General features: G+C 32.2%; 1 protein-coding gene across 3 annotated transcripts in view; it reads right to left on the bottom strand.

Moving 5' to 3' along the window:
* LOC142331398 (RNA-binding protein 5) overlaps window positions 1-27,881 on the bottom strand; it is a 94,363-nt gene that overhangs the window by 39,722 nt on the left and 26,760 nt on the right. For all 3 annotated transcript variants that reach the window (XR_012757982.1, XR_012757979.1, XR_012757980.1), the window contains one exon: window positions 26,476-26,599. The gene's annotated coding sequence lies outside the window, so the exon portion shown is untranslated. The remainder of the gene's footprint in view (window positions 1-26,475; window positions 26,600-27,881) is intronic.

Raw genomic sequence — 27,881 nt, 5'->3', positions numbered from 1 at the left:
GAATTCTAATTAAGATTTTTGATGCATGACTAGTTAAACTAATTGTTCTGTATTCTTCACATTTATCTGCCCCTGCTTTCTTTGGTATCATTACTATAACACTTTTTTTGAAGTCTGACGGAAATTCCCCTTTTTCATAAATATTACACACCAGTTTGTATAATCTATCAATCGCTTCCTCACCTGCACTGCGCAGTAATTCTACAGGTATTCCGACTGAAGACAAAAAAAAAAAAAAATATATATATATATAATCAAATCTAACAATAGCGAAGCATTGTCGGGTCTGCTAGATAATAAATAAAAATTAAAAAAAAATTCTTAAAAAGTACTCTATCAAACAAGACAACAGAACTTTTATCGTGTAATTGAACGAAGTACTTCGGCATCTGTGAATAGACCTTATTATTATGCTTCCAATTTTCATTAAATTGTTGAACCATTCCAAACTTTTTCAGTTACTCCATTTAAAATACAATTTTTTTTTTTTTGTTGACAATTAAATATCTACAATCTATTCCCGTGGATCAATGAATTCGTCGAATGTTTTATAAGGAGAGAAAGCCCAACACCAATTAACTCCTCTACATTCCGTTTATTCCAGATGACATTCTGTAACAGCTGCCAATTGATGAAAATGATATTTTTTTTATAGCGTGCGAAAAAAATAACATGCCTGACTGGGAATAAAATCCTGAACCTTTCGATGAAGCGACGCTACCATTTCTCCACGGAAATCGTATAAAATATTAAAATATTTTATTTTACAGAAAAAATAATATTATTCTAAGGATAATTTTTAAATAGTATTAATTAAGAAATTTATACCATCTTTGAATTTTCTATATACCATTCAACGTAATATGTGCTCAAATAATTTGTCATAAATGGGTTCGAAGTGTGGTCTATTTAATTTTTTTTATATTTAGTATTTTAACGTATGTACCTTAATATTATTTCAGGAGTTTATATTTTACATAATTAATATGGACTTTAAAATCATGTTTATTTATTTTTTTTAAATTAATTGTGTATTTTGAGATGCCGCTCTGAAAAAGATTTTACCTCGGTTTCCTTTGATTCGGTTCGTCAAATTCTAGGGATTTGCCTTTTTTAATCATCCTTATTCATTCCTGAAGTGGTCAATATAATTTACTACAAATAAAATATTTATTGTTGATGTTGGGCTTGATTATCGGGAAAAAGCTTTTCTCGGTAGAATAGTATCTAACACATCCAAGGTCGTAAGATAACAATGAAAATAAATTAAAATAACTTTTTATGCTTCATTTATAAAGAAGGAGGTAGGTTAAATAATTCTATACAAACGGCGGATTTTATTTCATAAACACTAGCTCTCATTTATATTGTTTCTAGGTAATGTACGTATTCCCCATTTAATTATTATTATTATTATTACTTTTTCGTTTGTTATTTTCTAAATAGCTGAAAATAAATTTGTTATACTTTCCTGGCATTATTTATTTATCCTTATATTGTGAAAAAAATAATTATACTTGAAAAAATTTTCTAAAATAAAAATAAAAAATCAGATTTTTTTTGCTCCACCACCCCCAAAATCACCTCCCAATAAGATTTCTTGATTTGTCTACGTTCACTATGTTAAATGGAAGACATTGTAAACAATTCCACTGAAATATATACAACCAATAAAAAGTCACCAAAAATTTCTTTTTTGTAGGTAGGGGTAATGAAATTAATTGCAATATTATTATTAAAAGTTTAAATAAACTAAAGAATTCTCCCCAAACTACTTTTCTGGGGCCTCTTGCACTACTACTACGCTTAGAAGACATTAAAAAAAGGTTAAAAAATATAAAATAAATAAAAACACTTTTCGATTTTTGGGAAAGGAGAAAATTTTTGGGGAAAAACATTTTTTTAAAACTATAGGATAAGCACGTACGCCTTTACTGAGCTAAGTGGGGCTTTGTTTACAACATTTTGAAAAAACTGACCTCCAAAACCCCCCTCACCTCCTGAAGTTATTGACCTCAAAAATCTACCAACAAATTACCCCATATTCAGGAGTCCCTGAACAAAACTTCTTCAAAATCGATTTATCCAGTCAAAAATTATTAAGCTACAAACAAGTCAACACACGTACTTACGAACAGTACCCTGCATTTTTTTTTTCTTTTGGTGGGGGGTTCCTGTGTCATAAAATGACAAGAAATAATTAACATACTTTCCTTCTTGCAGCATAACTATAGAGCTATACTACCAGAAAGTAAAAAAAATAATTTCTCAGAATCCTTCGTTCAATAATCGAAATTACATCAGGTTTTAGATTTAAGAAACTTCTTTTTTAAGTCGATCAGTAAAATAAATATTTAAATACAAAATATTAAAAACCAGAAATTACAGCAATTTTAAAAAATGAATTAGCTTATGTTTCTGACACATTTTATCTATTTCTAAGGAAAATTTATTATTTCTATGGGGATTAGTTTATTCAGATCACCTTATAATTTAAAATGATTTAAAGCAAATGTAGATACTGGATCACGAAAGGTAAATTATAATAAGTAACAACGAAAACATTTAAATGAATGAAAATGTAATGATGGCAATAACACGAGTAAACCGTAATGCTATAATGGATTTTAAATACTCTCAGTTGAATTTGCATTGTATTAAAAGAAGGAATATAAAATACCTTCACATCTCCTCTTCACGGGTAAACCCACAGATTTTTATTCTTTTTTCCTATATTTTTTTCTACTTCTTCACCCTTGTGGATGAAATGAGGTATAAGTAATATGTATTCTATTCACCCTATATAGCAAGGTTAGCATAGCTAACGTTCATAGTTTTGTGGATCGTGGGGTTCGGCGAGCTTCACGGTCTTCACGTCTAGTTTAGCGACGCATCATTCACATCCGCTTTGCCAAACACACTTTAGAGTGTAAAGTATTATATTATATACGTAGTCTCAGTAAGTGAAAATGTTTCACGTTTCACGGATTCACTCCATTACGCTTTTCACTATTATCTATACGTCTCACTTTTCCTTTTCAATAAAGACAAAACGTTTAAGGGAAGGAAATATTTTGTTTTATTTACCATCATCAAGCTAACATCATTAAATTCTCTTTTTGAAACCTTCGTTATCTGATAAAATCGTAGACAATTTTTGGAACAATTTAATATAAATATTCTTAACGTAATAACACGAATTGTAAAAACCAATTAAATCTAAATAAAATAATTATAACAAGAATTAGAAAAATGTGTGAAAAAAATTGATCCATACATTTTATATAAAAAACAAAATGATTTTCCATTAATAAGAACAGAATCCAAAACTTAAATTTCAAAAGATGAATCAATCAAAAGAATTTAAAAATTCGAATATTTAGATGAAATAATTACCCAAAATATTTTAGAAAAAATAAAGAATAAAAGCCGGAACAAAAAAAGAAAATCATTTCTCATCTTACTAAAAATGTTTTCGAGGGTATTATTAATTAGGAGGGTACTCAATTATTATCCGCAATTTAGTTATATTTTTGTTTATGTTGGTAGTACTGTCGTGTTGCGTAGATGACACATGCGTGGTTTAATTGTTGTTATGTCTGTGCAAGTTTTATGCTGCTATGTTAGTTCCATTATCGCTACCTTGCCGTTAACCATGGCTGCTCCGCTTTCTGTTTGCACCTAAGAAGAGCAACGTTCAGCGATCCGTTTTTGGTGGTCGGAAGGTGTATCAGGGGTCGAAATTCATCGAAGACTTTTGGTACAGTACGGGAACAGTGTGGAACAATTTTTAATATTTTTAACAATATTTTAAATATTCCCGACCATGATTTCAATTCAACCGAGATTTTTCCAAACTTTTCATATATATATATATATATATATATATATTTCATATATATATGCTAGTCGATTGAGCAAACAAAGCGATCCTTGACCGTCCAGTCAAGGGACCCCCATGGCCCAAGTCGGCGCAGGCAAGCCCCGGGGAAGAACCAAAAGCTCCCAAGACCGGTTCTGGAGCTCACGAAGGCCTCCGCAGGCAAAGAGGTCGACCCTAGGGATGCAGAGCTCGTTTCGTTCGCCCTTCCCGTCTAACCAGAACCCCTGCAGTAGTTGAGTCGGTACCCCCATGGTAGTAAGAATAATACTGATAAATAACAATTAAATTGAAAAAAAAAACTAAACAACATAATACAGAATAGTAATAACTACAGTACATTGACTTTTGACGAGGAAATCTTTACAACTTATTTCTGTTGCCATGGTGACAAAAATTAATTTAATTAATTTTCTGTTCTTTTATAAATATCTTTAATTGACACCTTCACCCCTAAGAAGACAAGGGCCTCGGGCTATGTCTTCAAACCTTCCCTGGGATAACATGAATGTATCCTGAAAATTTGAAAGCTGTCAGTTGGTTCTTCCGTAATCAGAATACATTCAAAGAACAAACAAACATATATAAATATATATGTCTATGAAATTTTATAAAATTGAAAATTAGTCCGTAATAAAGAAGTAAATCTTAGAAAAAGATTGTCTTTAAATCGTTAAGAACAAAAAAAAAAAGAAGAAAAATATAATAACTAAGTTAAAAAAAACATTTTTAAATTATAAAAACGCCTAAATCATCTTTGTTAGGAATGCAATTCATGACCTACATAAACTACTTGGTTACCGCATCGGGATTATTCATGAATTAAAATAGCCTGACTAATTATATTCTGGGTCTTAACTTAGGTCTTTTGTTGATAAAAATGAGTATCGTGTTTATTTTACTGATGCGGCTTGCTTTCAACTCACGCGGTTGGTTATGAGAATAGTCAAATATGAGCGCCAAAAATCCATCAAAAGTCATTATACGTATATAATATTCATGTTTGATTGCGATTTACAATCGTCAATACGCAATCCAAAATTGTATCGCCAAGTTATAGAAAAATTAACGATGATAACGAATTAAAGTGAGATGGAGCTACTTATTAATGAAACAAAAGTCAGATTGAAAGAACGCTTTGGTCACCATTCGATTTCAAAACACTATCGGCCACTAGCATTCAGAGCTTACAAACCTTTAGATATCTTCCTTCGGTGATATTTAAAAACTGACCTTTTTTTTAAATTCCTCGTGAACCTGATCATCTTCTTTCGAAGACTGAAGATCAACATGACTATCAACCGATCCGTAAACCGTGGCAATAAAAAGGACCCTTGATCAGCTGTTAAAAAGGGCTCTTTATCAGCAGATTCAAAACTTGAGTTCCTCAAGTTTTGAATCTACGAAATACGTTTTCTGCCTACGCTACTTTTTGACCGTGAACTTTCCCGTTATTTTTTCTTGAATAGATATACGAATATTATAATAAATGGTATTTAATTTTACTTTTTATAACATAACCTAAATATGACAATTTATTGCTTTTAAGTTGGTGACCAATTCCATAACCTTATCGTCTCTAGCCAAAACAAATTTGTAATCCTATCATCATTTGATATTCAAAGCAATTGTCTGTATAACATTGGTAGAAAACATAAAAACAAATGTAACCGGCCATCTGAAGGATATTCCGGTTTCTGAGTTCCAACACTGCTATGAAGAGTGGGAAAACCGTTTGAAGCGTTGTATGGCTTCCCAAGGGAACTATTTCAAAAGTGATAAGAGTCCAGGAATAATTGAATTGTAAATAAAACGTTTTACTGAACCGTACAGACCTCGTACATTACAACTTAATTTAGAATATTTATCGTTTTATTTAAATATAATATTTTTTAGTTTACATAATTCAACGATTCTAAATAAAGCGCGCGCATACCGTATTTAAATCGTGCGGGTGTGGCGGTACTAGCAGCGGCGATCGGCACTAACTAAACTAATATAATTTCACAACTTACATAGAATAAATTTCGCTTGTACGGTAGGCAAACTGGCTTACCGGACCAGGTACCGAGTCAACCGGGCGATCGAATTTGAGACCCGGCCATGCCGAGTTACTGTTTTACACTTTAAATATTATTCATTTATTTAATTCTATCGCTCACCTGTGACGTCCCAATGTAGTAGACGACTACAACAGCATTTTTTAGGGTTACGGACGATTTTGCAAATATTATTATTTTTTAATCGTTAACAAATGTGCCTAAGAAAAATATGATCTTAATTAAGCGAAATCTCGAGATACTGAGGGTAACCCTGCAACGTACACACACTATATATATATATATATATATATACTGAGAAAAGAAATGGGGAGAGGAGAACAGAATTTTAATATAATATAATTCTAGTCATTTTTATTAAAGTTGTTACATCTAGGAACATCAGATATAAAAAAAAGAGGAGATATAATTGTAAAATTATTATGAAAATAATTGAAACAAGACGTTTATTATAGTTATTACAGGAGAAGAAATAAAATTTGTATCTTAAAAAAAAGAAGGAAATAAAAGGACTTTTTAAAATTTTAAATAACCTTATATACTTTATTAGAAACAATGTCTTCCTTTAAGAAGAAGAAAAAAAGGAGAAAACAAAGTTTAACAGTCAAACGACATATTATTAACATATGCAAAAAGGTATTACCCCCACGACCGTCACCGACATAAACAGACGTTAAGTGAAATGACTCGAAAGTGTAATAAATTGTGACACGTAGTGCGTGAAAATGAGGGAAAGAAGAAAAGTTAGAGGAGGATAAAATAACAGAAAATAAAAAAAAATTGAAAGAATGATATTTTATATATTTTGGTGTCGGGTATGAGATGGAATAGGGGTGGAAGGGAACGGATGATAAAGAAGTGGATGAGGATATGAACGAGGAAGTTAAGAAAGGACAATGTTGTTTTTTGAGGGGGGCTTCAAAAGTCAAGGGGAATAAATCTTCACTCAATAAAATCCCCGCACCCTCAAAACCCCCAACCTATACCCGCCCCCGAAAAAAAAATGATAATAAAAAGCAGAAGGGTGGAAATAAAGAAAACGAGGGATATAAAAAAAGTGTTATAATAGTTGATATATATATATATATATATGGCGAGGAAATATAGCGAGAAATTATACACAATCCAACATGGCGGAATAGAAACCAATGATGCGTAATACAGCAAGTACATAGTGACAGATACCCCACGGAGAATGTGAACATCGAATGAGCCTAGTGTGGCATTTCATGGTATCATGGAACTATCAATCCCTAACCCTAACATGGAACTCACTTAACTTTCTGGGAAGAAGAATTGAGGATACGTTCAAAACTTCTGACCATAAATTGTCTCAGTAAAAGCTTAAATAGTTCTGCTACCCTATATTATAGTACCATATATACAGAGAAAAAGTATTTTATTTTTTAACTGTACAATCACGTAACATAAATAAAACTTGTTTTGGGTTTTATTATTACGGTTATTACTTTGTGATAAAAGAAACATTTATTTTATTTAATTTTTAAAGGACTACAGTTATAACAATCGTTATTATTTAAATTTGTACGATTATTTTATTTATTTATTTTATAATGTTTAACAAATTTCAGGCATTATTACTTTTGAAAGAAAAGCTATGCTTTGAAGGCAATTATTGGAAAATATCGAGTTATATACATTATTAAACTTTCTTCTTTTTTGTTTATTCTTAAAATCAAAAATATGGCAAATTAATTACGCATATTGATTATCTCATAATTTTCCTATTTACAGTAGACGTTCATACGATCGTTGAAAGATTACATAAATTAAAATATTGTTAACATACATTTTTAACTTTTAATATTTATTTTTAACAATTTTTATCTATCATTTAAATATTTTTAATAACATTTTCGGGTAGGTAGTTACAATATTTTTAATCGACGTTCGAAGAAAAGTACGGTATTAGCGAGGGTCGAAAATTAATTTTCTTTACGTTTTGTCGTATGAGCAGTATGAAAATACCATTCGCTTTAGTTAAGGTTTTTTTATATACAGTGTCCAGTCTAAAGGTATCCAAAAGTAATGGCCTATATTTAGAAAACCAGTCGTCGTTATCTCTTAAACGTAGGTTCAATCGACAAGAATTACCTCCAAGATTTGTTCTCTGTACTCAGAAAGAAATATAAGTAACTTACTCTGTAGGTCAGAGAAATATTCATGCACAGATAAGACGACTCAAAATACATTGAAGTCCCTTTCATTTTAAAATAAACTTTATAGGGGTTTAAAGTACCCCAATATTCGACAATTGTCTGTTAATTTTCTCGCACGTATGAAAAGGTTGCCTCATCACTAAATAACGCTCAGCAAGTTAAGTTAGTCAGCAAGTTAATTAGAATTGTTTTCGACACGGTGTATTACCTCTGCAGCAAACTAATACCGTAGGGATGATCATTTGGTTTAATGTAATGAAGGAGTTATAACTTGTACGTTCTCAAACGAAGTCGCTTTTGAACAATGTCGTGAACAGTGGAACGAGAAATATGCATTTGTAACTATTTCGCGTAACTGACTTTCGAGGATTGGCAGTCAATGCATCGCGTACACGATCCACCGTTTCGTCACTAAATGAAACTTTGGATGATTTCCAGTTTGTGAAACCAAGCTTCCAGTCTCTCTTAATATTGTATCCCAGTAACGTACGGACTTAGATGTAGAAGGATCGATATTCCATTCGGTTGAACACGCGTAACTGATTGTGTTTGACTCCGCAAACACAAGTACGCACCGAACCTTCTGCTGTGGAGTCCACTTCTCGGTTGACTGCAACTGCATTGAGTCGGCTTGCAGAGCATACGTATTCCGCTGACAGTGACCGTATACAGAACAAATTTTAGAGATATTTACTGTTGATTGAGCCTACTATTAAGAGATTGAGACGAATGGTTTTCTAAATATAGGCCATTACTTTTGGTCACTTTTAGCCTGTATATAAAACATGCGAGTGATTCATAACCAACGCTTAGCAAAAGCTACTGAAGATAAACTGGTGAAAATCTATATCCACCTTCTTCTTAAGATGTAAGTGCACAAAAAGAATGAATTTGAAATGAAATTTCAAGTTTAAAGGGTTAAAATTGAGTAACAATAAAATGTACTAATTTCTCGATAACAAATGAAAATATCAACTTGATTTTTGATATGTGTAATCTGCAGATGAATATCTAAAAAAAAAATTTCTAAACTTTTTGGAAAATTGACCTTGAAAGAGGCAAAGAAATTTAAATAAATGTTTAACAATGATGACAAATTTTCCATATTTCCGATTATACTAACAGAGACATTCACTAGATTTTGACTTGCAAATACTCTTCAGATAAATATTTAAAATCGTTTTCGGTTTTTTTTTTTTTAATTCCGATTTTTTAAGGGTGGGACGATGTACGTAGCGGCGTTGGCGGCTCAACCAACACCCACTACCATTTTATTGTATGTGTGATGCGATTGGCTGCACCTGCCTCAGTTACTTAACTAAAAAACATAAAATAGGAAAATTAGAAAAAAAAAATTAAAAACGAAGTATAGTCACTTCATTGTGGTACAGGGCTTTTTATCCATACAAAGAACGAATAACCAAGATGGGGGTCGACTATTTTGAAACACACAGACGGAAAACGCAAGTAACCGTATGGCGCGGGCGAAGCCGCGACGAGGATATATATATATATATATATATGCTTAAGTTTAAAAATTTGTGGCTTGAAAATCTCTAAAACTACTATATCAATTTCAATGAAATTTGAGTAGGCTGTAGTAGTCTATCTGAAGTTGTGCGTGTAAAACGTGAGTCGAGTCGTTCTTGCGTTCGGTCAATTGAATGTCGAAAAAATTGATTAGGAGAAATTAGAAGCATGGTTCGTTATGACTGGACCGTTTCTTTATTGTTCAGTTCAACATGACATATTTCTCCCAGTACTAAAAACTTTTTTTATTTATTTTTTTTATTCTAGTCGTTTTTTATGGGAAATATTTTTTATGGATCAAAGTTTTTTTTGTCAAATTTAAGGTTAGAATGAGTTTATACTTTTTTCAAAAGGAAACAAACAAAAAAAAAAGAAAAGTCGGTGTTCTTGCTCAGAAATTCGCAAGAATTATTTACTATTAATTGCTGTTGTAACATTTCTCAGTAAAGATATAATTTTTTTTTATTTATTGTACTATCTGCAGGGCGTGCCGTGCCTCCGTAGCTAGGCCCTCCGGGAGGGTTGCCCTGGCGAGCGCCGTCTCGGAATGGGATTATAATTGTCCAAAATTGATTACCTCTGTGTAAAAATATTTTATTTTGAGTGATGAAAATTGATATAATGAAAGTTATAATACAAATTTAACTCTAGAAATTGATACTAACGAATCGGGATTCTCCGCTAGTAATCGGTAAATTCCAGTGCCTACTTTCTGGTTATAAGAAAAAATTGGCAGACATAAAATTTTAATTTGAAGGTATGACTTTCACATAATCTTATACACCATCATTAAAGCTTGTTGTCAGACCATTCTGAGATACCATCCTAAATTTTTTTTTTACATTTCAGTGTGTTTAATTTAATAGCTGTGTTTTAAAGATTTTTTTTTACATATTTTCTACTTTTTAGTGCATTTAATATGAGTGGTTTTTAAAAAGGTTTTTTTTTACATATTTTTTTTTAGTTTTCATAAGTTTATACTTTACAGCTGCACTAGTACACAGGTTTGAGCGTATATAGCGAAAGATCGGATCAGTACGTTTTACGTTGGGTAAATGCAATCAAAACATAGGGCAAAACGATTTTATTTCCGGATAACCAAATTCCGGTCGATCAAAAGTTTACCCGATGCGTTAAACATTTAGCTCTTGATCTGCTACTACATACTCCGTTTGAATCGTGAAAATGGGACGAGCGGTTGCCGAGATATTACGGTGGCATCCCACCATCGCACCCCTCTCCAATTTTCGAACGGCGCCCCGGGCGCCGAAAATATTATCATCTGACGTACCACTGTGAGTGAGTAGTGGCGAGGAGGGTTGAAAATGTTTTTCAGGACGCTAAGACGGACCGTTTTCGGGATATTTGCGATTTTGGTTCGCTTTGCGAATTCGAATCCGGTTAAAAAGTAAGCACTAAATTTTCCCAAAACGTCGATATATATTTCGCATATATATATATATATAACAAGTATACACCTGATCACTACGAGACATGTACTAACGAATCGGGATTTTCCGCTAGTGATCGGTACATTCCGGTGCTAAGCTAAAGAGGACTCAAACGTAGGACACATACGAGTACAAATGTTGTTAGGAGGATAGGATTACATGTTTTAACAACACTACCACTCTTTAGGTAGGTAGTTCATAATTTCTGTTAACAACGGGATAGAAAGTAGGAATATGAAAAACACGAGTACGAGAAACTTCCATTCAAAGGGTAGTACGTTGTTAGAGATGGTACAATCACTTTACAGTATTCAGCAATTTCGGGTAGTGAAAAATTTTCTGTTGCGATTCCATTTTTTTACACCGATCGGAAATCCTGTCAATGTTCTTACAGCGTCCAGTACTGTTCTTTTTATTGGTTCACTACAATGAATTTCACATATGTATCTGATTATGGATAGAATGGTCTATCCACCCTACACCTTACAACGTAGCCGGCCTATGATCTGTGACGGGATTACAAAAACATAAAAATCTTGGGAAAAAATATGTTTTCAAAAAAGAAAACAGCCAGTTGGTTAGGTTCGACTAATGCAGTCTTCTATGGAGAGCGTCTCATGACTGATGGAATGTTTCCATATAGAAATTATTTCGTTCCGTTAGGTTTTCAGGGCTACATCTATACTGGTATAATTTAAAATACTAATAATAATACTACAGAGTGATTTTTTAGTCCTGTTACCCAATTGTTAATATATGGTAATGTTTTTCTAAGGGAAATTTTGTTTTTTGAAACGAAGTTGGTAGCGCTACTCAACCGGTACAGATACGGCAGTGTGAGTTAATTCTTCTTGAGCTGTGTAAACTTTTGCGCCGTTTCCGGTCGTGTTACGAACAGAATGTCTTTTACCATAGAACGAGTTTTCATTCTTGAACAATATTTTGCTACAAAATCGTAAGCGAGTGTAAAATAATCATTTCAAATTAAATTGGCTACTGTTCCTCCGCCAGAAAAAACGTCAATTTCTAGGCTAGCAAACCGATTTCAAGAGACAGGTAGTGTTTGCGACAGAAAACGTAGTGGTCGATCAACTCGCTTGACAGATGACGTTTTAGAGAATGTGAAAAAAAGATTGCACAATTCTCCACGGAAAAGTTTACGAAAACTTTCCACGCAAGTCGGTTTGTCATATTCGAGTGTTCAGAAAGCTGCTAAAAAATTTTAATTGTATCCGTATCGCGTACGATTAGTTCAAGAGCTTCAGCCTCCAGATTTAAACATGGGATTGCAATATTGTTGGTTTAGGTCATTTATTATTCATGTCATTTCCGTAAATGATAACGGAATCGAATTTTTAACACGGTGTTCTTTAGTGATGAAGCTTGGATCCATCTCGATGGTTATGTGAACAGTCAAAACTGTCGAATTTGGGCGGTTGAAAATCCTAACGCTTTACAAGACAAATCTTTGCATCCAGAAAAAATTGGTGTGGTGTGCGATATCTCATCATCGTACAGTCGGAGCCATATTCTTCTAACAGACAGTAAATGGTGAAGTATACAGGAATATTGTGCGCCAATTTTTGTTTCTCCTGAACCTCAAGAACGGTATTGCTGATTTCAGCAAGACGGCGCTATATGCCACACGTCTCGAGAAACCATGGATTTTCTGCAGAGTTCTTTGATGACCGAATAATAAGCAAGGGCTTATGGCGTCCAAGGTCCCCAGACCTCACATTTCCGGACTACTTTTTATGGAGCTATATTAAGTCCGAGACCTTCAAAAACAATCCTCACACTATTGATGAACTTAATTCAATATTACAGACTTAATCACAAATATTTCCAATACAACTCTTTAAAAAGGTTTCTGCAAATATGCTGAAAAGAGTCCGTGCTTGTATAACGGCAAGGGATGTGCATTTTGAGCATATTATTTAACAATTATGTCAGTAATAGGTTTTTATTAAATCTCTTTTGTAAGTAAATACAATTTTTTATTCCACCTAAATTCCCTTTTTTAAATTGGGTAACAGGACTAAAAAATCACTCTGTATTACTATAGTACTAATAAATTAATTGTAATAAGTCTAATTTGGGCATATACGGTTTTCACCGGAGGTTCTGCTTTGAAACCAAAGGGACACAAAAAACGGATGCAAATTTTCCGATTGATAATTTTCGTGTCTCGTGCGTCGTGTCCTCTCTCTCTCTATCTGTGTGTGTGTGTGTGTGAGCGCGCGCGCACACACACACAGAGATAGAGGCGCGTGTTCAGTGTTGGCCTCTAAATCACATTATATCTCTAGAACTATGGACAGATTGTAACCGTACTTAGTTAGATTATTTCGATTACTTCTATGAGTGGGACACTGAAGCCATAAGTTTTCAACTTAAAAGGTGAAGGGGTGAGGCTGTAGGGTAAGATAACCCTCAGTATCTCGAGACTTCGCCTAACTAAGGTAATATTTTTAATAGGCACATTTGTAACAATTAAAAACTAACAATATTTGTAAAAAATAATTTGCAAAATCTCATCCTCACCCCAAAAAAATGCTGTTGTAATCCTCTGCTATGTTGTGACGTCACAGATGAGCGGCAGAATTAAATAAATGAATATTTAAAGAGTAAAAAAGTAGGTCGGTCTGGCTGGATCGTTCGGTCGACTCATTACCTAGTGCGTTACATCGCAACATCGGTCTGCCGACCGTATAAGCGAAATTTGTTCTGTGTAAGTTGTGAAATTATCAACCGTAATCGTTAGTACACCACACACCCGCACAAATTACAACCATTGAATTAAGTAAACGAAAAAATATTATATTTAAATAAAATGATAAATAATTTAAATTAGGTTTTTATTTGTGTAAACCATGCATCAGAAACAACTGTGTAGTCTCGTTTTTAACGATTAATAATCACGGTTTTTGATACCTTGGTTTTATAACTTTCGTATAAATGATGTGTTTAATATTCATACATCCTACAAGACGGTTTGCCAAGAAATGTCTGGTAATTTTAACTTAAAATGTAAAACCAACCGGGTTTTATTTTCTTATACCCTGATATATTTCATAATTTTTTATTTTTATTTTTTAGATAAACGAGTTAGAAAATAAACTTAGAAGTTGTTTATTTTCTAATACCAAAACATTATCTTAAAAAAAAAAAAGTGTTAAAAGAATGAACCGATGAAGCGACGAAACGGTGTACGACCGCCGACGGGTGAAGAAGGGAGGGGGGTCAGATTGTGAAAGAGATGGGAAGAGTAAGAAGAGCGCAAGATGGGCCGGCTGTTTTGAACGGCGACGCTGAAACACGTGGCTTCATTGACTGAAGTCATCAGTATCCATAAGTTATCAGTTCAGAGCAACACACAAGAGCGGGCTTCATGTATTATGGACGAATCGTGCGGTAAAAGATAGAGCGTGTGTAAAAGCGATAGAGATAGAATGAATCGAAGAGGGAGATGAAAAATGTTAGAGTGTTCGTCGAAAATTAGATACAGAAGGTAAGCGAATTACCAAGGAAAAGGGGATATATAGACGGTATCTGATAAACTACCGAAGAAGAGTAAAATAAAACGATAAAAGAAGATAAAAACAAAACCAAGAATTCCAATATATAACCTACATTACCACACTCCCGGCTTCATTCATATAAAACCACTACGCGTTAACTGAAACGTTGTTCAAAACAACAGTAGAATTAAATATAAATGAAAAAAAAAAGTTATAAAACAATAAAATCTATTTTGGTTTTTTTGGCTATTCAAACCACTTTAAAAAAATATATATTTTTTTAAAGACTAATAAAGAAGAAATTATCAATTTTATTAGTATGTTTTTACAATGGATAAACTTAAGATTCAAAATTTACTCTTCACCAAACCAATCGATTTCGTTTTTTTAGAAGAAATTCTTCTATTGATCGGATATTTTATTTTTTCTCCAGATAATTAAAGCGATTTTTTTTTTAAACAAAAAATCATAATTTCTTTACAGACGATTTAAAAATATTTTTCTTCTCCTGCCCTCAATATCGCATATTATAGTATAGCGTAATGATAAGTAGACGATACCATTTTGATATTTAAATATTGTAAGATTACAAAAAAATAAGACTAAAAACTCGGAGTAAAATAACGATGCTTGTATTCCAGACGACTTTAGTTCACGCTCGATCATAACGGTTTTATTTTTTTGAATTCGTTTTTCTCTTTAAGAAACTCAAATATCTTGTCTTTGCTTTCGTGCAAACGATTTCTTTTTATATGTGTATCGTATTTTGTACGCATGTCCACGTAAAACGGAAAATAAAATAAAACATCGGGATGAAAATTAATACTTCTTCAAATTTCGAATTTTTTGAAATAGAACCAAATTAATAATACAAAGTTGCCGATATTTCGTTAATTTTAATTCTAAAAGTCGAAATTTAAAAAAAATGGAAAAGTATATAAATATTTTAATCGGTCTTATTTTTTTGTAAATCATTGCTTAAACTACCCGACATAAATTTTCGTACAATAATAATATTCTGTAGTCAAGTAGCTACCGTATCTGCGTTCTTATTGGGATAAGGGTAAGACAAAATCCAAATAATATAACTACAAAATATATTTAGCCATTCTTGTACCTCAATTACTTTTAATAAAATTTACAGAAATTATCCGAGCGAATGAAATATTAGAAAAAAAAACAAAAATATAAATTTGATTACATATAAAGCATTATTTTTAAAAAAGTTTTTTTTTTAACTAATATTAATATTAACATTAATAAAAAAAGGAAACAAATTAGAAAAACCCTCTTAAAAAGTAAAAAATAAGAATTAAACCAAATTGAGAATTTTAAACAAAAAAATATAATACATTAACAAATATAAAAATCCACTGAAAAGTAAAAAATAAATTATATAAATATCTAATAAATAAATGTAATAATTATCAAATTTATTTATGGTTATTTATTAGATATATATATATATATATATATAATTTATGTTTTACTTTTCAGTGCATTTTTATATTTGTTAATATATTATATTTTTTTGTTTAAAAATCTCAATTTGGTTTAATTCTTATTTTTTACTTTTTAGAGGGTTTTTCTAATTTGTTTCCTTTTTTTATTAATATTAATATTAGTTAAATAAAAACATTTTTAAAAAATCATTTTTTATATTTAATCAAATATATTTTTGTAATTTTTTTAAAATATTTTTTAAGACTAAAAAAAAGGTAAAAATATTTATTTTTACACATCGATGTTACATATGTGTGCCAAATTTCAATCATTTTCATACAACAGTTCATGAGAAATGAAAATTTTCAACTAAACGCATCAATTTAGCGTAGGGGTAGCGCGTGGGAGCGTGAGGGTGGATCATATCAAATTCTGACACCATAGTGTTGTATTGTCATCCAAGTTTTATACGTGCACCAAATTTCATTGATTTTCATACGATAGATCAAAGGAAATAGCAGTTGCAAGATTTGATTATTCCTAAAGCGAGTTTAATAAAAGCTTTTAAAAACAATAAGCTATTTTATATATATATATATATATATATATATATATATATATATATATATATATATATACATACGCACACAAAAGTTCTACAGAGAGAATTTAGTATGCCACGGATTAATTAAATAAATCAGAACATAATTTTTTTTTACGATATATGTATATATATTCGAATTAACTTACAAACATCGCAATTTTTACAATAATTTAACAATATTATTAACGTTATTATTCCAATTGCATCTTTTTATCACAAATACAGGGCACAGTGGGTCAGCCATTCCATTGCTTCGGGGGCAAGATCATGGATGTCGTTTGCGAGCCTCTGAAAGATGTATTTGGACAAACCAGGACCAGGTGAGCGATCGTTTGGTCTTCAGCTCCACATCGGTCACATCGTGGGCTTTCTGCCGCTCTCCATTGGGTCAGGCTCTTATGGCAGATACCGTGATTTGTGTGAATCCTGTTGATGTTACACCACTGTATTTTTGGAAGAGTAAATCTTGGTACCCTCAGAGTTAGAACTGCCACAAGGTTGGAGTTAATGATATTCTGACCTTGCCATACTGATATCCAGTGATCCTTTGTGCTGAGGTCGTTAACCACATTGGAAGCTGCTACAGGTAGATGTCCGGACTTCAGTCTCCGGTGTTGTTTGGGAAAATCTATATCAGCATGAATAGGTAGAGATGGGTTATCATTATATTTTTCCAACTGTGATTTGAGGGCTGCCAGTCGTCTGGTTTGGGGGGGGAGGTCCGATATTACTCAGCAAGGGCACCCACTGGAGTGGAATTGTTCTAATGGTTCCAGTTATGGTTCGCATAGCCTAGTTCAGATGTGTGATGACGAGCTTGACGTGGCAGCTATTAATCCAAACATCTCAACCCCGAAGGGGAAAGACACCCACCCACCTTCTGACGTTACCGGTTGCCACACCAGCCACTCCGTTCCGAGCCCTGAGAGGTCGTCTTTAGACCCTCTAATTGATTACATCTCACAGTCATCAGCCAGGTCTCGGTCGATATAAATGCCTCGGCAGACATTTATATCAGTAAAATACAAATCAAATTTTGGACATCTTCGCATCCAACCTAACATGATTCCCTCAAATTGACTAACCGAGACCGCGGAAGCGTGAACCCCGCGCCTACTCTAACTTTGACAACACCGTTCGTGACTGTGAACGCCTCAGAAAACGAACGAATTGTAAGTTAAATCAGTGCTACACTCATACCAATCAAAATAATGTTTTACGCAACTTAGAAATTCAGACCTACACTATTAATACAAACAGGCGCACAATATTCTACAGTTGAATGTACAAAAGCTAGTGCACTGATTCTTAGAGTTTCAGCGGTAGCTCCTCAAGAAGAATTGGCTCTTGTTTTAATTTTAGTCGATAATTTTTTAAGGTGTTGTTTAAAGGTGAGGGTTCTGTCAAGCGTGACACCGAGTATTTCGGGTGTGGTTTATGTTTCAGTCCAACTCCTTCATACTTAACGGCAAGAGTTCGTTGAGCTATCCTGTTCTTAAGATGGAACGCCGTGACTTAAGTTTTATTTGGATTCGGCTGGGATCCCCACTTTTTGAAATATTTATTGATTATACCAACAAGGTCTTCTGTCAGTACAGCCTGTATTTGGGCAAAGTTCGAGCTTTGGGTACCGATGGTAATATCGTCAGCATACATGAATTTTTAAGATGAAGTTGGCGGTACATCTGATCCTTGTGATAGGCTGTAGAAAATTCTTGGTTTTCCGTTGAGCTGTACTCGGAAAAGTTTATCACTCAGCATTTCATTCAGTAAATTAAGGAACGGTTTGCAAGGAACAAGCTGATACGGCTTGAGTATTAGTCCTTTTCAGACTGTATCATAGGCTAAACTTAAATCAATAAACGCACCGGGTGTTTTAAGCCTTTATTGAAATCCTTTCTCTATATAGGTTGTAAACGAAAGGATCTGGCCGCAGCAACTTCTTCCTGGCATAAAACCAATGACAATGGCTGTTACATGCACAAGTAGTAGTATTCTTTCTACGATCTTGAAACGTACGCTTCAAAGTGCATTGGTAGCTTTCGGGTTGAGCGATGTGCTTCCCAGGCTTATAAATGCCAATTACTTTACTTTTCTTGATAAGTTTTAGTAACTTGCCCCTTCGCAGGATATCATTGTAGATTTAAAAGCAATCGTTTCGTGTTTGGACCGATGTGTTTAATAAACTCAGGATATATATTGTCTAATCCAGTTGCTTTTCTACATTTTGTTAAATTGATTGCAGCATTGAATTCTTCCACTGTGATATGGTCTAGCTGTGTGTGTTTCCTGGATTGTGATAATGTCAAATTTTTATTTAACTGCTAACTTACTAATGTAAGTAATGTACTTTTACTGCGGCCGATGCCTATGTTAATTTGGTGGTATACTATTATTCTGAATCCAATTGTCAAAAGGTCCTGAGAAGAACTGTTACAAAGTCTGGTTTGCCTTGTTTTCGCCAAGAGATCAAAAGAATGAAAAGAGAGTCTGGCGGTTCTTTATCAAAGAAACCGAGCTTTTTAACGATAATTTAAGTTAAATCTTGTAAATAATCGCTTTACAATATATGAAGGTGTAATCTATCACTACGCACTCGAATGACAGTTTTCCGATATGTTAAAATTATTATAACCTATGCATTGAAATTAAAAAAAAACAAAGGTGGAGGCCGACATAATATTTGATATCGATAAAATTTTAAAGAAAAATTATCGACTACGATTACGCAGTACGCTATAACACATTCCAACCAATCAACAGTCTAGGACATAATGGTTAGACTTGAACGTTGGGAAGGATGGACTTGCATGAAACGTATTGCGGGACTGTAAATAAGCAATTATTTTCATTCCTTCACTTTCTAATCCAGTAAAAGTTGCAATTGAAGAGGTTACTGGCTAGTAAGATTTCGTCCGGCCAGTAATGATTGCGTACGCAGGAATCTGAAAACGGTCGAGCGGTACGAGCCGTAGGGAAAGGGTTGCTCCCATCAAAAAATACGAGCCGGATGTTACGTTTAAAATTCTAAAGTGAAAATTACGTTTAACCATTATTTTTAATAATTAATGAAATAGTAATTTCTTTAAAAGCCTATTGTAAATGTTCCTTCAAAACGGCTACTGTTCGCCGCTAGGATTCTTCCCACAAAGCGTTTTATTATACAATTCTTTCAATAAACTTAATGAAACCCACCGGGTTGATCTAGTGGTAAATCGTCGTCGTAAATAATCAGATTTCGAAGTCGAAGTTCACAGGTTCAAATCCTAATAAAGGTAGTTGCTTTTATTCGGTTTTGAATAGTAGATTATGGGGTATGTGTTCTTTGTAAGTTGGGTTTCAATTAACTACACGTCTAAGGAGTAGTCGACCCAAGTTTGTTAAAGACTCAACATTTACCGGAACAGTTACATTACACTAAGTCGCTAACGATTTTAATGTTGATGCGAATATAAAAAAATAATAATGAAATAAAATATTTCTTGTGAACATCTCGATCCTTATATGCCTACACACCGTAAAAAAATCTGACGTGGACACCATATAACTTCCTTGTACGCCTATTAAATTAAATTTTTTGCTGTACTTCATTTAAACTTATTTTATTTGAAAATGAGATACGATGCTCCATTCTTTAATAAAGTGGACAGTTACAAAACTGCTTAAATATTAGTTTTTATTAACATCAAATATTTATACAATTATTAACACAACAATTTTACATGAAATATTAGGATAGAGTAAAAAGTCCCTTTATTACTCGTATTAATAGATAAGTATTATTCGTACCTTCTTAAATTGTTGATTAACAAAATTTTCAGAGTTCTGGTGTGTTGTATAAGTAAAAATTTAATAATAAACTATTCCGTTTAGTGAACTCTTGTACGCTGGTTACAAATGTTAACGTTAATTTCGAAGTTACGGTGTTAAAATATTTATTTTTTATTATCGGATTATTTCGGTGAATAATCAAACATGAAAAAGAAAGATTACATGATGAGATATATCTCAAAAAACACGAGAAGATGATGAATATGAAGAAAATGTTAAGAACACGGAAAGAATAAAAAAATTAAGAAAAGATGATAAATATAAATAGGAAAGAAAATGTTAAAACCAAAGAAAGAATAAAAAGATTATGAGAACATGATAAATATAAAGAGGAAGAAAACGTTTAAGACCAAGGAAAGAATAAAAAGATTGTAGGTATCCCTTATGATATATCGTTAAAAAGCTCTTAATAAGGGATTTATTACTCCAGTTAAGAAAAAGTCGAAAATCCAAATTTTTGGGGATTATGGGTTTTTTTGAGACTTTGTTGAGTCGATTGCAATCAAACGAGGAGATTCACAACAGTTCTAAATTCAAAATTTCAATCTGACGTACATACATTCGTCACGCCGAAACTAGTCAAAGTGGATTCAACGTTGATCAAAATGCATATTTCCGTTGAAATATGGAAACCTAAATATTTCGCGATCATGATAATTGTTTTACTTTGTACAAGGAAGTAAAAAACAGAAAAAAATCAAATTATCAACGCGTTCAAATTTTTAACCTTAGGCATCACTTTGTGACGAATCATATAGTGCTAATTTTTTAAATGTTTTATAGAGTATTTGATTACAATTTGAAAAAATGCTTTCTTTGATTTTTTTTTGGCATACATATATTTTTATAAATTATTTCAAGTTATAATTTAATAGTAGTTTATAATATTAGACAAAATTTTAACACGCTTATTACAAGAGGTTCTTAAGGAATATAACTTGAGTAATTAAATTTATTACAACTTTTAAGTTCATCAATAATTTTTTCGTAAAATGTATTAAGATTTTTTTTTTTGCCGTTTAGATTTTATTTAAATTGCATGAAAATAGCACTTTCAGATTTTCGTTAAAATTTAGATTTAGAAAATATAACGACGGCAACAAAAATTTATTTTAACACGTTATTCATTTAATCGTTATTTAAACCTCTGCCGGATATCAGTTCTATTAAACGATTTTCTAAATAACCGCATTCTGGAGTCTGACGGACGTTTCGTGATAAATATATAGTTGTAGTCGTCAGTGCAACAAGAATTCGACTATACCAATTTGAAATCGATATAAGAATATAGAGATGAGAGATTTGGAATATTTTATAAATAAAAATAGGAGGGGAGAACGACAATTCTTTGTTTATGTATGCGCCGTTTTAACATACAGAGAGAGGCCTTCGCCTATAGCTACTGCAGAAAGAATAAACCGAATAGTGTACCTCATGCATAATTTTAATTGTTCACAACATTAATCAACACATAAAATGGTAATAATTAATACATTTTGTATTAGCAGTAAAAAGATAATAGTAAGAATTAAATAATACGTAATTGTAAAGTCACCATAATATCATTTCTATAGAGTACAGTACTATCCTAAACTACTACCTACTATGCATACAGAAAGTTACATTGATAATAAACGTCAAAAGTCCAATTTATCACCCTGCGAATCTTAATAAAAATTTTGTGCAGGGCAAACAAGAAAACAAAAAAAGCTGATTTGCATGCACCTGGTAAGATTTTAGTAAGAAAATATCTGATTATTTTCAAACACAGATTTAAGAAGGTTTTTTTTGTAAATAATAATTATGCTGCATAACGAAAATCATTATGTAGCTATGTAGCACAGGAAGCCAAAGGTCAGGTTTTTAAACTATGAAAACTGTTGTGTATTCCACACAATAGAAAAAAATGTAACCGAGCATAAATCCAATCAAAAACTTACCTTTACGAGTGTTTAAATTTCTTGTAATCTCAACTAATATAAAATGGTTTTCTTCATGTTATAAACGGGTAATGAGAACAAACAAAACTGAAAATCCAGAACCAGAAAAAGTTACTATATGGTTAACTGTACAGCCAAGCCAAGCTCAGCTTCTCAGTCATCCAATAATTGAGGTTTCTGTAGATCCATAAAAGTAAACATATGTGGCTTCAAAACATTTTTCAGGTATATACAGACCATTCTTATCAAAGCAAATTCTTCATCAAGTTTAAAGATATTGCAATTTTTAGGTCTATAACAAATAGAACTGTCGTGAAAAAAAGAATTTTGCATACTTATTTTTTAAACTGGGAAATAAGAGGGTTTTTTTCAAGGTCCGATCGGTCAGGAAATTAAAGTACTTACATAGGTACGCTATTTCTCTACATAGTCGCCACTCCGATTTAGGCATTTTTCGTTGCGTGGTACCAACTTTCCAATACCCTCGTCATAGAACGGAGCCGTCGGTGTTTTCAGCCGTTTCTACGCTGGTCTGCAGCTCTTGGTGGAATTCATGGAACGCGGCACGACCATCACTGCAGCCTCATACTGCGCGACTCTTCAACGTCTACGAAGGGCAATTCAGAATAAGCGGAGAAGAATGTTGTCGTCAGGCATTGTCTTTCTCCATGACAATGCTCGGCCGCACACTGCAGCTGTAACAAAGAAACTCCTGCAGCGTTTTCGTCGGGAAGTGTTTGATCACCCACCATACAGTCCGGACTTGGGTCCATTCGATTTTCACCTCTTTGCTCACATGAAACGCTGGCTAGGAGGACATTTTGGCACAGACTGGCGTAGAAACATGTCTGAAAACAGAGGCGGCTCCGTTCTATGACGAGAGTATTGGAAAGTTGGTACCACGCTACGACAAATGTCTAAATCGGAGTGGCGACTATGTAGAGAAATAGCGTAACTATTTATTTTCACTGCGGTTTTAATTTCGTGACCGATCGGACCTTGAAAAAAAAATAACCCTCGTAGTTTGCATGAACAAGTATGTTTTAGGATATGTACTAAATAATCCTGATGGTAGTCAAAATTAGAATTATAAATTCATGATTGTAGAAATATCGCAACAAGAGGGTAAGCATTAAAATCTGTGGGTCAGATAACAAACTCTTAAATAAAGTGACTTACCTTTGGTTACTTGAGAAGCTATAAAAAAATTACCTCAAACTTTACTGAAAGAATATTTTAACTTTTTCATAATTAAAAGATCACGTATTTGTAATTCAACACATTAAATTCCTTCAGATTTATTGTTTATTTTTTACTTTATTGGAGAATTATAAATTTAAAAACAAAATCTCAATTATTACATCCTGTTCAACTTTCTTTTCTTTTTTTTGTCTTCAGTCGTTTGACTGGTTTGATGCAGCTCTCCAAGATTCCCTATCTAGTGCTAGTCGTTTCATTTCAGTATACCCTCTACATCCTACATCCCTAACCATTTGTTTTACATATTCCAAACGTGGCCTGCGTACACAATTTTTTCCTTCTACCTGTCCCTCCAATATTAACGATACTATTCCAGGATGCCTTAATATGTGGCTTCTTTTCTTTTAACTATATTTTTCCAAATACTTCTTTCTTCATCTATTTGCCGCAATACCTCTTCATTTGTCACTTTATCCACCCATCTGATTTTTAACATTCTCCTATAGCACCCAATTTCAAAAGCTTCTAATCTTTTCTTCTCAGATACTCCGATCGTACAAGTTTCACTTCCATATAAAGCGACACTCCAAACATACACTTTCAAAAATCTTTTCCTGACATTTAAATTCATTTTTGATGTAAACAAATTATATTTCTTAGTGAAGGCTCGTTTAGCTTGTGCTATTCGGCATTTTATATCGCTCCTGCTTCGTCCATCTTTAGTAATTCTACTTCCCAAATAACAAAATTCTTCTACCTCCATAATCTTTTCTCCTCCCATTTACACAATCGGTGGTCCATCTTTGTTATTTCTACTACATTTCATTACTTTTGTTTTGTTCTTGTTTATTTTCATGCGATAATTCTTCATTGTTTCTTCTAAATCCTTTTTACTCTCGGCTAGAATTACTATATCATCAGCAAATCGTAGCATCTTTATCTTTTCACCTTGTTACTCCGAATCTAAATTGTTCTTTAACATCATTAACTGCTAGTTCCATGTAAAGATTAAAAAGTAACGGAGATAGGGAACATCCTTGTCGGATTCCCTTTCTTATGTTTTTCAATTGTTACTATTGCTGTTTGGTTCCTGTACATGTTAGCAATTGTTCTTCTATCTCTGTATTTGAACTCTAATTTTTTTATAATGCTGAACATTTTATTCCAGTCTACGTTATCGAATGCCTTTTGTAGGTCTATAAATGCCAAGTATGTTGGTTTGTTTTTCTTTAATCTTTCTTAATCACCAAAGATCCATAGTCTAGCATTCAAATCCATACAAAATAAAAAGGAACTGCCTTTACAAGGACTCCAGTCTTAGAACTCTCGACTGAGTTGATTTTGTGTTTGTTTTTAATTTATGTTAACTAAAATTGCATTTATTTTTTATTTTATGATGCTCAATAAGGTTTTTCATGGTTTCCCATGATGTATCCAGGCAAATGTAAGAAGTTTTCTTTATCCATGGAGCAGCTATTCCTGACTATCAGAATAAAAGATTTATTCATAGTTTATGGTTTATGTACAACTTTGACAAAAAATCTATGAATTCCATGAATAAAATGTCAACTACAAGGGTCACTCACCAATTAAACAGAAAAACATTTTTAGTTTAGGACAACTCCCCATTTTGGACAGCCTATATTACTCAGCCATGACTGAACAAAGTCAAATCCACATTGAAGTGGAAAAAGGCTTCTTCTTCAACATAAGTGCAAAGAAATTGATGGGGGATTACATGGAAAAGTATACAAAAAATTTAATGAATGGCCTTTATATTAATTAGTTTACCTGAATTTCATAATTGTTTCAAAATTCATAAAGTGAGAATCCAGTCATCAGAACAGACTTTATAAAGTTACACATTTTATATTTCAAAACCAGACACTGATTTAAACATCAGGGAGTGTTGAATATCAACACTGCATAGTTTACACTAAGTATAAAATATTTGAATGTAATTTTACTGTATGCATAATAGAAAAAAAAATAAAAAGTAAACCTTGTTAGTAAACTAATTTTATAAATCGAAAATCCACCTGTTAATTTAATTGCTGTAGAACTGTGACTGATTATGACAAAAATTTGGCATCAATAATTATCATTTTAATCTTGGCACGTGCTAGAATTGTATTTCATCTGCAAGATTCTAGGTCGGTAAGTCCTGGTCAGGTTATCACAAATTTCCCATGTTAAAAATTTATTTTTGTCAAACAAATAATAAATTATACATTTACTCTCAAAGTGTGAAACTGACTAATATGGGTTATTAATTTTGTAAAAATATCTGGAATGGAAAAATTCAATTTTGTAGTTTTATTTTATAATTTGCAATGTATATTTGTTAGGATTAGTAACTTTTGCTATAGAGAATTTAAAAATAGCAAAAAGTAATATGTAAAACATCAAAATCATTTCAGCAACCTTTGCCACATATAACTGAAATATGCTGAATTTCATTTTGTAATTTTCAATATCAACTAACAATGTGAATTTCTAAAATTTATCTTTTATAAATAGGTAAGGGGGTAGAATTTTTAGCTATTTTAAAATTAACTTAGTAATTCAGAATTATGGTATACTCTGGTTCATCATTTAAGTAGAGCTATTTATTCCTTAATGGTCTAAAGAAAAATCTTATTGTTAGTGGCCTCGTGTCAGTTTTAAGAAATGAATAAATAAAACAATAATTAGCATTGCTAATGTTGCTAGACGAGCGGGCCAACCGACATGATCATTATGCTAATGCCTAATCATCATCTTTAGTCACAGTCTTTCCAAATTACACTTTAGATGCAGGGAATCATAGATAACTTGTCTATCATTTCTTCATACCTGATATATGTTTAAATTTACATCCTTATAAATTGTATCAACTTTAGTTTTGTAAGCATCTAACTTCATTTGCTAGTTTTCCTGTATGTACTGTTATGTATGAGCAAATAAGTTGCATTTATTCCTATGGAAAAAAGAAATAAGCACTCTTGATTAGAATCTTGTTATAAAGAAATAATTCTAACATTTTTTATGAGTATTATTTTTAAGTAAAGTATTTAATTAAAATTTTAACAACAGCTTTAGTTTAACATAATATTTTTATCAGTTTAGTAAATATATTTTAATTAGTTTTATTTCAGACAACTACAGCAAATTCCTGTAAAAAAATCAGATACTCAGCATTTCTCTTTTCAGATACTTCTTTTAAAGTAAATTACCTAAAACATTCAAGCAAAAGCCAGAAATAAGTCTATACTATTAATAAAATAGAAATGAAAAATTTGACAAAAATGTGAATAAAATTTACTTACGTCCACAAAAAAAGGTCTTATTCTATAACAGTAAATTTCTAAATTTTCATGTAGTAAAAGATTTAAAGAACCTGTTTGTTCAAATTGAAAAAAACTTACAGATTAAATCAAAATGTAAAAGGATTGAAACTTAACTTTCGGTTAGTTTTATAATTCCAGTGTTAATAACAATTAGAGATTATAAATTGCAACCAAAAATCAGTACCACTTTTTAATTATTAAAAAATTTTGAAAGCCCAGGAGAAAACAAAAAAAAGGAGTAAAAATGAGCACTACAAGGATTACCAGATGCGATTACACAAAGAATAAAAAAATAGCAAAGAAATGATAAAAACAATCAAGAAAAAATATAGTACACAAGAAAAACTAATGGGTAAAATGGTAGATCAAGGGATGTAGGAAAATGTAACAAATAAACATTTAAGTTTTAGAAATTTTTTATTGATTTCTACAATATACATTTAAAACAGCCTGTATTGTTTCAGTAAATAGCATTGCAAGGTACAAAAATAAATCAATATTTAATAAGTTTCTTGCATAAAAATGAACACTGCAGTAAACAAAAGTAACCCGCAAAATCGCAACCTTAGAAACATCATCTAACAAAAAGTTGTCATTTTGCGTAAATGAAGTCGGGAATTCAAATGTATCATTTGCTGCTGAAATGCTATTACTCTGACCAGAAGTCCAAGCAAGAACACAGACGTATCGCACAACTACTGTTGTGCTAGGCCTTCAAGCTAATAAAATTCAATCTAATAATTTAGTTTTATTGATCTTAATAGTTGTTTACATGCCATTAGGAGTTTCTTATTTTATTTACAGATTTAAAGCGTAACTTTTGCTTTAGTATGATAAACAAGTGAATCATTCCTGAAAAACCTGGCCTTATTATTACATGGTTTACCTTATTTTTACAAATTTCTAAATCTT

The sequence above is a fragment of the Lycorma delicatula genome, chromosome 10 (assembly GCF_047948215.1).
Source record: "Lycorma delicatula isolate Av1 chromosome 10, ASM4794821v1, whole genome shotgun sequence".
Classification (NCBI taxonomy): domain Eukaryota; kingdom Metazoa; phylum Arthropoda; class Insecta; order Hemiptera; family Fulgoridae; genus Lycorma; species Lycorma delicatula.
The sequence above is the reverse complement of the archived record's forward strand: the minus strand, read 5'-3'. Positions and strand labels throughout refer to the sequence as shown.